Source organism: Equus caballus, chromosome 21, assembly GCF_041296265.1.
Source record: "Equus caballus isolate H_3958 breed thoroughbred chromosome 21, TB-T2T, whole genome shotgun sequence".
NCBI classification, from domain to species: Eukaryota; Metazoa; Chordata; class Mammalia; order Perissodactyla; family Equidae; genus Equus; species Equus caballus.
The window spans coordinates 17,736,187-17,746,558 of record NC_091704.1 but is presented as its reverse complement, the minus strand read 5'-3'; positions in this window follow the sequence as shown (position 1 = coordinate 17,746,558).

Sequence of the window (10,372 nt, the reverse complement as noted above, 5' to 3'; positions counted from 1 at the left end):
GAAGCGGGCACATGCCTGGAGTGTTGTCTGGCAGGGAAAAATGAGGGAGAGGGGAGGAAAAGATGGCCTGAGCACAATGAGGGGTCCTCTAGGTCATAGAGGGCCTTGTGGACCACGGTGCATGAAATAAGGAGAGAGGGGGGGCTTGTGAGCAGAGAGAACGTAACCAACACGGACAATCAGGGGCAATATCTTGAATTAGGGACATCACATAGCCAAATATTCCAGGCCAAATGATGGGGCTTGTCCCAGGGTGGTAGCTGAGGAGTGGTGGGAGGTAGTCCTAGCTAGGATGGAGGTGGAACCAATAGGAGATGCGACAGATGAGATATGGGGAGAGGCAGAGCAAGGCCAAGGACTACACCCAGGGTTCTTGGCCTGATCCTGAGCAGTTGCGATACCCAGGTTGGAGCACAGGCAAGTGGAGGACCTGGAGGGCCATGAAGATTCCTGCACGTCATCATCCGATAATGATGACCTGTGGTCTGGCGGAGCCTACAGGGAGGGACATAGCAGGCAGCGTCCGCAGGCCTGGCCGCCATCTGGCCTGCAGCTGGCATGGCTCTCTCAGAGGCAGGGGCCTCACCACCTGCTTCTCTGCTCTGGACCAGCTGTGGGCCTCACGGCCCCAGGTCAGAGCTCGGAGGCCTCTTTGTAACCCCCAGGTGTTACAGAGGAGGAGATGGAGGCCGGGGGACGAGTGGATGCATTGCTTTCCGGCAGCCTCATGCTGTGGCCTTCGCCCACCCTGTCTGCCCTTCCCCACTGAGTGGCCTCAGAGCAAGCTGCTGGTGCTCCCAGGGCCCCCCTGTGCTTCTCTGTACACTGCACAGGCCAACAGTCATCAGCGTTCGCTCTCTGTGCTACTCCCCTTAACCTGCTCCACTTTTTACCAGCTGTGAGGGCTCAGGAGGCTTGCTCCAGCTCTTGCTGCCTCAGTTTCCCCATCTTTAAAATGTCCCTGTGAGACAGAGCAGAGGCCAGGATGAAATAAACAACATACAGCACTCAGGACAGCTCAGGCAGGGGGCCCAAAGTCCACACCAGCTGCTGGTATTACTGCGTCTCCTCTCCCACACCCACTCTCCCCCAGCCTTGCTTGATTTTTCTCCCTATCTAACAAGCTCTGTATTTTCATTTTCTTTGTCTTAAATTGAGACGTAAGTTCCATACCATAAAATTCACCATTTTAAAGTGAATAATCCAGCAGCATTTAGTACATTCTTAATGTTGTGCAACCATCACCTCTATCTAGTTCCAGAACATGTCCACCCCCCCAAAAGGAGACCCCATGCCCATGAGCAGCCACTCCGCTCCCCCCTCCCCCCTCCCCAGCCCCTGGCAACCACTACTCTGCTTTCTGTCTCTATGGATTTGCCTGTTCTGGACGTTTTGTGTAAATGGAAACATACAAAACATACAATACGCGTCCTTCTGGGTCTGACTTATTTTACTTAACATAATGTTTTTGAGCTTCATCCACATTGTAGCACAATTGTTCAACACGTTGTCAGTGTTTCATTCCTTTTCATGACCTAATAATACTCTATAGTATAGTTGGACCGCATTTTGTTTATTCATTCACTGGTCAATGGACGTCTGGGTCGCTGTCCTTTGGGCTGTTGTGAACAGTGCTGTTGTGAACATGCGTGCATGGATATGTTTGTGTCCCTGTTTGCGCTTCCCTTGGGCACACACCTGGGAGTGGAATTGCTGGGTCACAGGGCAGCTCTATGAGGAACTTTTTGAGGAGCTGTTACGCATTTCCTTTTCTTGCTTACCATCCATCCTCCTCCTGGTGTGTCAGCTCCCCAAGGGACAGGGACTCTGCTTTATCCTGGCTCCACAGAGCCCTGGGCAGCACCTGGCTCGTTAGGGAGAGACGTGACGCAGGAACAAATCATTGTGACTCTTGGTTTTAATTTTTTTCTTTTCTTCTTCTTCTCCCCAAAGCCCCCCGGTACATAGCTGTGTATTTTTAGTTGTGGGTCCTTCTAGTTGTGGCATGTGGGACACCGCCTCAGCGTGGCCTGATGAGCGGTGCTGTGTCCATGCCCTGAATCCAAACCGGCAAAACTCTGGGCCTCCGAAGTGGAGCTTGAACTTAACCACTCCGCCACAGGGCCGGCCCCTCACTGTGACTCTTGACTGGCAATAACTCTCAGGTTCTCTGGGTCTCAGTTTCCATGCCTGTGAAATGGGAATGAACTCGATCTTTCTCTTATAAGAATTACTCCCCCTTCCTCCAAAAACGCTCTGAGCCAGACTCTTGGATGTCCACAGTGTACGTGCCATGGGCCACTATTTATCCCCAAGAAAAGAATCACCAATTCTGCATTCCTTCCTCCCACTCCTGCCTCCACAGCTGCTCAAGGGCTGAGCCCTGGACAGCCAAGAAGGTCAAATGCAGAAAGGATGAGGAGCTCAGCAGTCACACGGGGCAGGCTTTGGGTTCTGGGCCTTAGGGAGCTGGCTGTACAACAGGCTGAGTCAGAGGCCGCTCTTGGGGACCCCCACTTCAGTTGGGTGCTGAGGGCTGATGCCCGTCCACAGCTAGGCAGGGCCGGGACTGCTGCCTAGAGGTGAGCCAACCTCAGGGGAACCTCCTGCGGGGGTGGAGTCAGAGCAGGCCCCAGTGACTGATTCTCTGCGGGAGTGGGCTCTGGGCAAGGGGAGGAGTCCCATCTTCCCCCTGTTATTGTGACTAAGGTAATGGCTGATATGGACCAAGTGCTCACAAGGGGCCTCCCAGGGCTTCTTCTTGTGAGCCAGGGGTCCCGCTAGCCCCTCAGGCCCAAGGCCACATGTGAGCATCCGGCAAAGCCCAGCCTTAAACCACATCCAAATCTCACTTCATTCCAAATTCTCTATCTTGACCACTCTCTCACCCCCCTCCCAGCCTCAGCTTTCTCATCCGTAAGATTGGTGTATACCCAAGAGAACCGAAATCACTGTTTAAACAAATAGATGTGCGCCCATGTTCACAGCAGCACCAGTCACAATCGCCAAAAGGTGGAAACCACCCAAGCGTCCATCAGCTGATCGATGGATGAGCACAGTACAGTCCATCCGCACCCTGGAGTATTACTCAGCCGTAGAAAGGAATGGAGCTCTGACGCACCACAGCGTGGATAAACCTCAAAAATATGATACTGAGTGAAAGAAGCCACATCCAAAAGGTCACTCTTTTTTTTAAAGATTGGCACCTGAGCTAACACCTGTTGCCAATCTTTTTTCTCTTCTTCTTCTTCTCCCCAAAGCCCCCCAGTACAGAGTTGTATATTCCAGTTGTGAGTGCCTCTGGTTGTGCTATGTGGGACGCCGCCTCAGCACGGCTTGACAAATGGTGCCATGTCCGCGCCCAGGATCCGAACCCGTGAAATCCTGGGCCACCCAAGCGGAGCGGGTGAACTTAACCACTCAGCCATGGGGGCGGCCTCAAGGTCAGTTTTTGAATGATTCCATTTACGTGAAATGTCCAGAACAGGCAAATCCACACAGACACAGAGCAGATTAGTGTTGCCAGGGGCTGGGGGAGGGGGAATAAGGAGTGACTGCTCATAAGGATGGGATTTCCTTTTGGGGCGATGGAAACGTTCTAGAACTAGATAGAGGTGAATGTGCTAAATGCCACTGGGTTGTGCACTTTAAAATGGTGAGTTTTACATTATGTGAATCTCACGTCAATGAAAAAAAAAAAAAAGGAGGGACATATAGACCACTCCTTCCAGGAGCATGAGCAGGGCTCAGGGACAAATAAACACAGTGGCCCTTGATCTTGCTCTCTGGCTGTCACCCCAGCCAGCAGCACCTCCGGCACCCCCTTGAAGTCAGGTCTGCACTGGGTCCACCTTCTCTAACTTTCCCTGTAGTCCAGAACACTACCTGCCCGGGGCGCCCTCCCAAACCCTCTGCCCAGACCATAGCTACAGCTCCTAGGGTCCTACCACATGCTTGGTGACCCCCAAAGACTTTGGCCTTTGTCCTCACAACCTCGCAGAGTGGGGAAAGTGAGGCTCAGAGAGTGGAAGCAGCTTGCCAAGTCTCAGGAGTGGGAAATGGAACCCCCATGCTCTCCAACCACTCTGACCCCAAGGCTCACACCCTCTCCAGCACCCTCCACTAACTCCCTTTCTCCTTTCCTTTATCCAGGCCTTCAAGAAGTTTTTGTTGTTTTTGTTTTGTTTTGTTTTTGTGAGGAAGATTGCCACTGAGCTAACATCTGTGCCAATCTTCCTCTATTTTGTATGTGGGATACTGCCACAGCGTGGCTGATGAGTGGTGTGTAGGTCCGAGTGGGGGATCTGAACTTGCAAAGCCCCAGCCTCCAAAGTGGAGTGCACGAACTTAACCACCATGCCACCGGGCCAGCCCCACGAGTATTTACTGACAGCCTCCTGAGCACCACACCCTGTGGTGGCCACCAGGCACATGTGCCAGACAAGACAAACACAACCCTGCCCCCGGTGAGCAGTCTTGATGAAAGGACAGTGAACAAACACTCTAAGTGCACTGGGTTCAGTGGTGTCCCCCAAAAGACATGTCCACCTGGAACTTCAAAATATGACCTTTTCGGGAATAAGAGTCTTTGCAGATATAATTAAAGTGATGATCTCAAGATGAGATCATCCTGGATGGGGGAGCCTAAATCCAATGACTGGTGTCCTTATAAGAAGAAGGAAGTTCAAACAGTGAGACCAAGTCACGTGACAACAGAAGCTGGGACTGAAGTGATGCTGCCACAAGCCTGGGAGCGCCTGCATTCGTGGAGCTGGATGAGGTGAGGAAGGACCCTCCCCTGGAGCCTACGGAGTAAACGGAGTAAGTGTCTGCCAGCCCTTTGATTTCAGACTTCCAGCCTCCCGGACAGTGAGAGAATGAATTTCTATTGTTTAAACCACCCAGTTTGAGGTCATGTGTTATTTTAGCCACAAGAAACTCATGTGCTCAGTATGGCAGAAAGGAACATCAGAGTGGTCCCTGTGCACCCTCCCACATTCTTTACACCCACTGCAGGTCTCCACCTCCAGGAAGCCTTCCTGGTTGTCCAGCAGAGCTCCCATTTCCCCTCTGCCCAACCTGGCTGCACAGCCTGTGTCCAGATTGGGGCCTTGCCGGGGTCCCAGCCTCCTACATCCAGCATCAACTGGCAGCAAATTTATTGGTGAATGAGTGAATGAATGAATGAGGTTTTCCTCTGCTGACTCTGCTCTGGCTTGCCTTGGTCACTTCCAGCCCTGCAGCCTCTCTCAGGCCCCGCGGTGTCCCCACTATCACCCCAAAACCCAGCCCCCACTAACCCCAGGAGGAGGCAAGGGTCCCCCTGAGTTCCCGTGTGTGAGTCATGCTGGGGACGAACAGAAAGACCCAAGTTTGAAGAGAGATGGAGCCAAGTTTGAATGTTGGCTCGGAATGTTTTCACTGCCCAGAATGGTGCGTTCTGATGTCCTCTCTCCACAGTCCTGATGGGAAGGGAATGGTTGTTACAACCCCCATTCAGAGATGAAGGAGCTGTGGCGCTCACACTCAGCTGCCATGAGTGTCAGTCAGTGCAACCGCCTGGGACAGCCGTTTGGCAACATTTGCTGAAGGAGAATGTCCACGCTGTGGCCTAGAGTTCCACCCTGGGGCATTGCTTGAGCGTCCTGCAGCTGCCGTAACAAATGACCACAAACCGAGTGGCTTCAAACAACAGAAATTTATTCTCTCATGATTCAGGAGGCCAGAAGGCCAAAATTAAGAAGCTGGCAGGGTTGGTTCCTCCTGGGAGCTCTGCGGGAGAATCATGCCTCTCTCCCAGCTTCCGGTGCTGTCTGCAATCCTGTGCACGTGGCTGCATCACTCCAGTCGCTCCCTCCGTCCACACGGCCTTCTCTGTGTCTCTGTGTGCTCTTCCTGTCTCTCATTCAGACACTCTCATTGGATTTGGGACCCACCCTAATCTAGTTTGATCTCATCTGGATTCTTAGCTAAATTACACCTGCAAACACTCTGTTTCCAAATAAGGTCACATTCTGAGGTTCCAGGTAGACATGAATTGAGGGGAGTAAGGCTATCATTCAACCCCTACAGGTATTTATCCAACACGAAAGAGGACATGGTTTCACAAAAAAATGTAAACATAAATGGTCATAACAGACCCAAACTGGAAACGGCCCAAAGGTCCGTCAACAGGTCCATTGATAGATAAATAGACAGTGACATATTCACACAATGGGGTACTACGCAGCAAGGAAAAAGAATCACCCACCGCTACCTGTATCCCACAGGTGAGCTCCCCGACATCAAGAGAAAGAAGTGGACATAAAGAGGACACACATTGTGATTCCACTTAGGGGACATTCACCAACAGTCTATGGTAGTCTATGGCCATACTGGTCTATGGCGATGGAGGTTGGGCAAGGAGCCACCTGGGGCAGACCATCAGGCAGGGAAGGCATTGACCACAAAGGGGCACTCGGTCTTGGGGTGACGAAAATGTTCTATATCTTGATTATGGGGCAACAGAGGGGTTTCCATTTGTCAAAACTCATTGAGGGGCCGGCCCTGTGACCAAGTGGTTAAGTTCACGTGCTCTGCTTTGGCAGCCCAGGGTGTCATCGGTTCGGATCCTGGGTGTGGACGTGGCACCAGTCATCAGGCCATGCTGAGGCAGCGTCCCACATGCCACAACTAGAAAGACCCACAACTAGAATATGCAACTATGCAGTGGGGGGCTTTGGGGAAAAGAAGAAGAAAAAAAAAATTCATTGAACTGGGCACTTAAAATGATTATATTACTGGATATCAATTATGCCTCATTAAAGCTGATTTATTAAAAAATAAACAAAAATAAAACAGATCAGATGGAGCCAAGGTGATAGAGGCCAGACCTGGGGTTACCTCTGGGGAGTGACCAACTGGAAGGGGACATGAGGAGCCCCAGGGGCTCGAGGGGCTCTGCACCTGGGTTAAACAAGTGTAAACTTTCATGGAGTTGTACAGTGACAATGGGTGCACAATACTATTTATAAAGCATGCCTCAAGTAAAAAGAAAGACCCTGGGCCTCAGGGAGGTAAGTAGCGTGCCTGAGGTCCCAGCAGGGGAGTATCAAAGCTGTCCTGCCTTGGAGCTCACCACCACCTCCTCGTCTCATCACTGCCCCCTCCATTCAGCCAGCTTCCACTTGTTACACACCTGCTATGCACCAGGTGCTGGAGATTCGACTGTTAAGCACACAAGACAAGATCCTGGCCCTCATGTTCCAGAATATTCTGGAATGTGTATTCGAATGGGAAAGACAAAGTTGAGACACATAAACCAAGCAATGACCGAGGCCTTTCCAGATGGCGACAACTGCCATGAAGGCACAGTGCTGAGAGTGACCAAGCAGGGATGGCCTGCTTCAGACAGGAGGTTAGGGAGAGCTTCTTTGAGGAGGTGGTGTCCCAGCTTTAACAAAAGCAGGGAACAAGATGTTCTAGGATGTTCCAGGACATTCCAGAACATTCCGGGTGGAAGCAGTGTGTAGGACCCAAGCCTGGTGTCAGAAAGTGCCTGAGGGACAGAGATGAGACCATATTGGCTGAGACAACGTGGGCAAGGCCTGCAGTAAGGAAGGAGAGTGTCGACAGAGAGGCACTGAGAGCAGGCTCCTCGGTGTGTGGGACACAGCTGTGACCGAGACTGCAAGCGCGTCCTGTCTGGCAGAGGGAACATTTATTAAACCAATCATCACACAAGCAAAGAAGCAGTAACTTAATTGTCAACAGGATAGAGGCTTGAGTTGGGGCACAGTGACTTAGGGGGCCAGGCTGAGCCAGGAGGTCAGGGAGGGACATTCAGGCTGAAGAGATGGCCAGGAAGAGAGCAGAGCCTTCCAGGCAGAGGGAACAGCCTATGTGGGGACCCTGAGGAGGGTACCAGGAGCCGTGTGGAGCCTGGCAGAGCTGGGTACGCAGGGGGTGGTGGCAGCATCACATGATGCAGGACCCCTGGAGGCCTCAGCTTCCCCGTTGGACTCATGCCCAGCACCAAGCAGGCACCTTGGCAGCCTCCAGCTGGGGCCTGGCCGGAACCTCCCCGCCACAGAAGGGAAAGACGTGAGTCCCCATCCTTCCCTCCAAGACTTTACGGAGAGTCGCCAAGGACATCTTGCTCCCTCCCTCCCTTCCTAGGCAGATTACCACCCTTGGGCCCAGAACTCAGGCCTGTTGCCAGGGAACCAAGACCTCTGGTTGCCGTGGCAACCTTGAGCTACCAGGACACATGGGCGCTCCTGCATGTTGCCATGACGCCAGCTACTCACCCATCCTCCATCAGGTCTTCACCGGGTGCAGGAGGAAGCAGCAGAGGAGGCAGCTTCCCAGATGCTTCCCAGAGCGGAGGGGAGGTCAGACAAGGAAACTGAGGCTTAGAGAGCTCTGGTGAGTCAGGGCTCCTCCAAAGGTCACATCTGTGGGCCCTCACCCCAGGGAGGAGCCCCAGAAAAAGGCCAAGGGCAGGGGGCCAGCCCCGGGGTGCAGCGGTTAAGTGCACACGTTCCGCTTCGGTGGCCCGGGGTTCACCAGTTCAGATCCCGGGTGCAGACATGGCACCGCTTGGCATGCCATGCTGTGGTAGGCGTCCCACATATAAGTAGAGGAAGATGGGCACGGATGTTGGCTGAGGGCCAGTCTTCCTTGGCAAAGAGAGGAGGATTGGCAGCAGTTAGCTCAGGGCTAATCTTCCTCAAAAAAAAAAAAAAAAAAAAAAAAGGCCAGGGGCCCTCTCTCTCCTGAGACTCCAAAAGGAGCCAGGAGTGACTGGGCGGAGGACTCCAAAGGCCTTTGCTTGGCACTCAGGGCCCCTCCTCCCGTGAAGCCCACAGAAAGGCAAGTGATGTGAGCAGGCATTACATCTCTCTGAATGCACACTCATGCCTCCAACACACACACCCATGCCCCTGGGACCCCCCCCTTCTCCCCAGATTCTTCCATCCCTATAAGCCCAAGTCAGCTGCCACCTCTTCCAGGCAGCCATCACTCACCACCTGCTTGGAAGGGACTCCTCTCCCCACTCCACACACCCACAGTAGCTCATGATTACTGCCCTCACCACCTGATGTTATTCATTCCACGTCTACAAGACATCTACTCTGGGCCCAGCCCAGGGCTGGTCACCAGGGCCTCAAGAGTTAATGCACTAGACACACAGCAGCGAACAGACAAACAAACAAGCAAAACACTCTGCCCTTGGGATTCAATCTTGAGAGAGGGGAGAAAGGACCAAGAGACAGGGATCACTGATAACTTTTCAGTTCCAAGAAGCCCAACACAAACTGGTTTAAGCCAAAAATCAAGGGACAGGATGGACTTCAGGCAGAGCTTGATCCAGGACTTCCAGCAATGGCACAAAGACACTGTCTTTCTCCATCCCTTGGGCAGGCTCTGTTGTCATGGTGACAAATGGCCCTCAGCAGCTCCAGACTCACATCTTCTTGGCTCAGCAACTGCAGTTAACATGTCTCTCTCCCAATAAATCCCACCAATATCTGAGAAGGCTCGGATCGTACTGCTCAACTTGCCCTTAGCCACATAAGTTTGACCAGACCAAATTAGAGTCCTATTAGGAAGGAAGAAGAGGGTGCTGGGTACCGGGTAGATTCCCACCAAGTACATGACAGCGTTCCGAGCAGAAGGAGTTGTTGTAGCAAAAGCCTGGAGGCTGGACCATTGATGCTACTGCAGGAAACAGTGAGGACAGAGCTCATTTTGCCTCCAGACCAAAAGATGGAAGGGATATAACAGGAGAGGTGGCTGCCAGCTTGGCAGGGATTAAAAGCCGTTTAAGGGAGGAAATTAGGTGATGTCTGAGGGCCACAGGGAGTCATGGGGGGGTCAGCAAGGGAGGGACAATATCTGACTCCATGTAGGGAATGGATTTGGCTAGGTGAGCCCGCTTCTGTGGTCTGAGAGGGAAATGAGGAAACACCCAAGCAAAAATAATTTCTGATCACCTGCTCCATGCCAGGTTGCATGTGAGACCCATGGGAGCTGTCTTCACGGAGCTTATAAAATTGTTATGCCACTGTTGAAACAAATAATTATTAATCAACTATAAATGTGGTAAGTGCAGGGATGATGGAGAGAGAGCTGAACATGGATATAACAGGGGATGCTGGCCCAGACTGGGGAAGCTGGGATGTCTTCTACTGAGCAAAAGCCCTTTTAGTTGAACACTTGGGCAGAGCAGGGTGTTCCTGGCAGAAGGAAATGTAAGTGCAAAGGCCCTGGGGCTGGAAGGAACAAAGTAAGCTTGAGGAATTCAGAGGGAACCTGTGCGCCTGAAGCATAGTGGGTGAGTGGCAGAGCCTCAGTAGAAATGGTTGTAGATGTTAGTTGGGCCAGATCA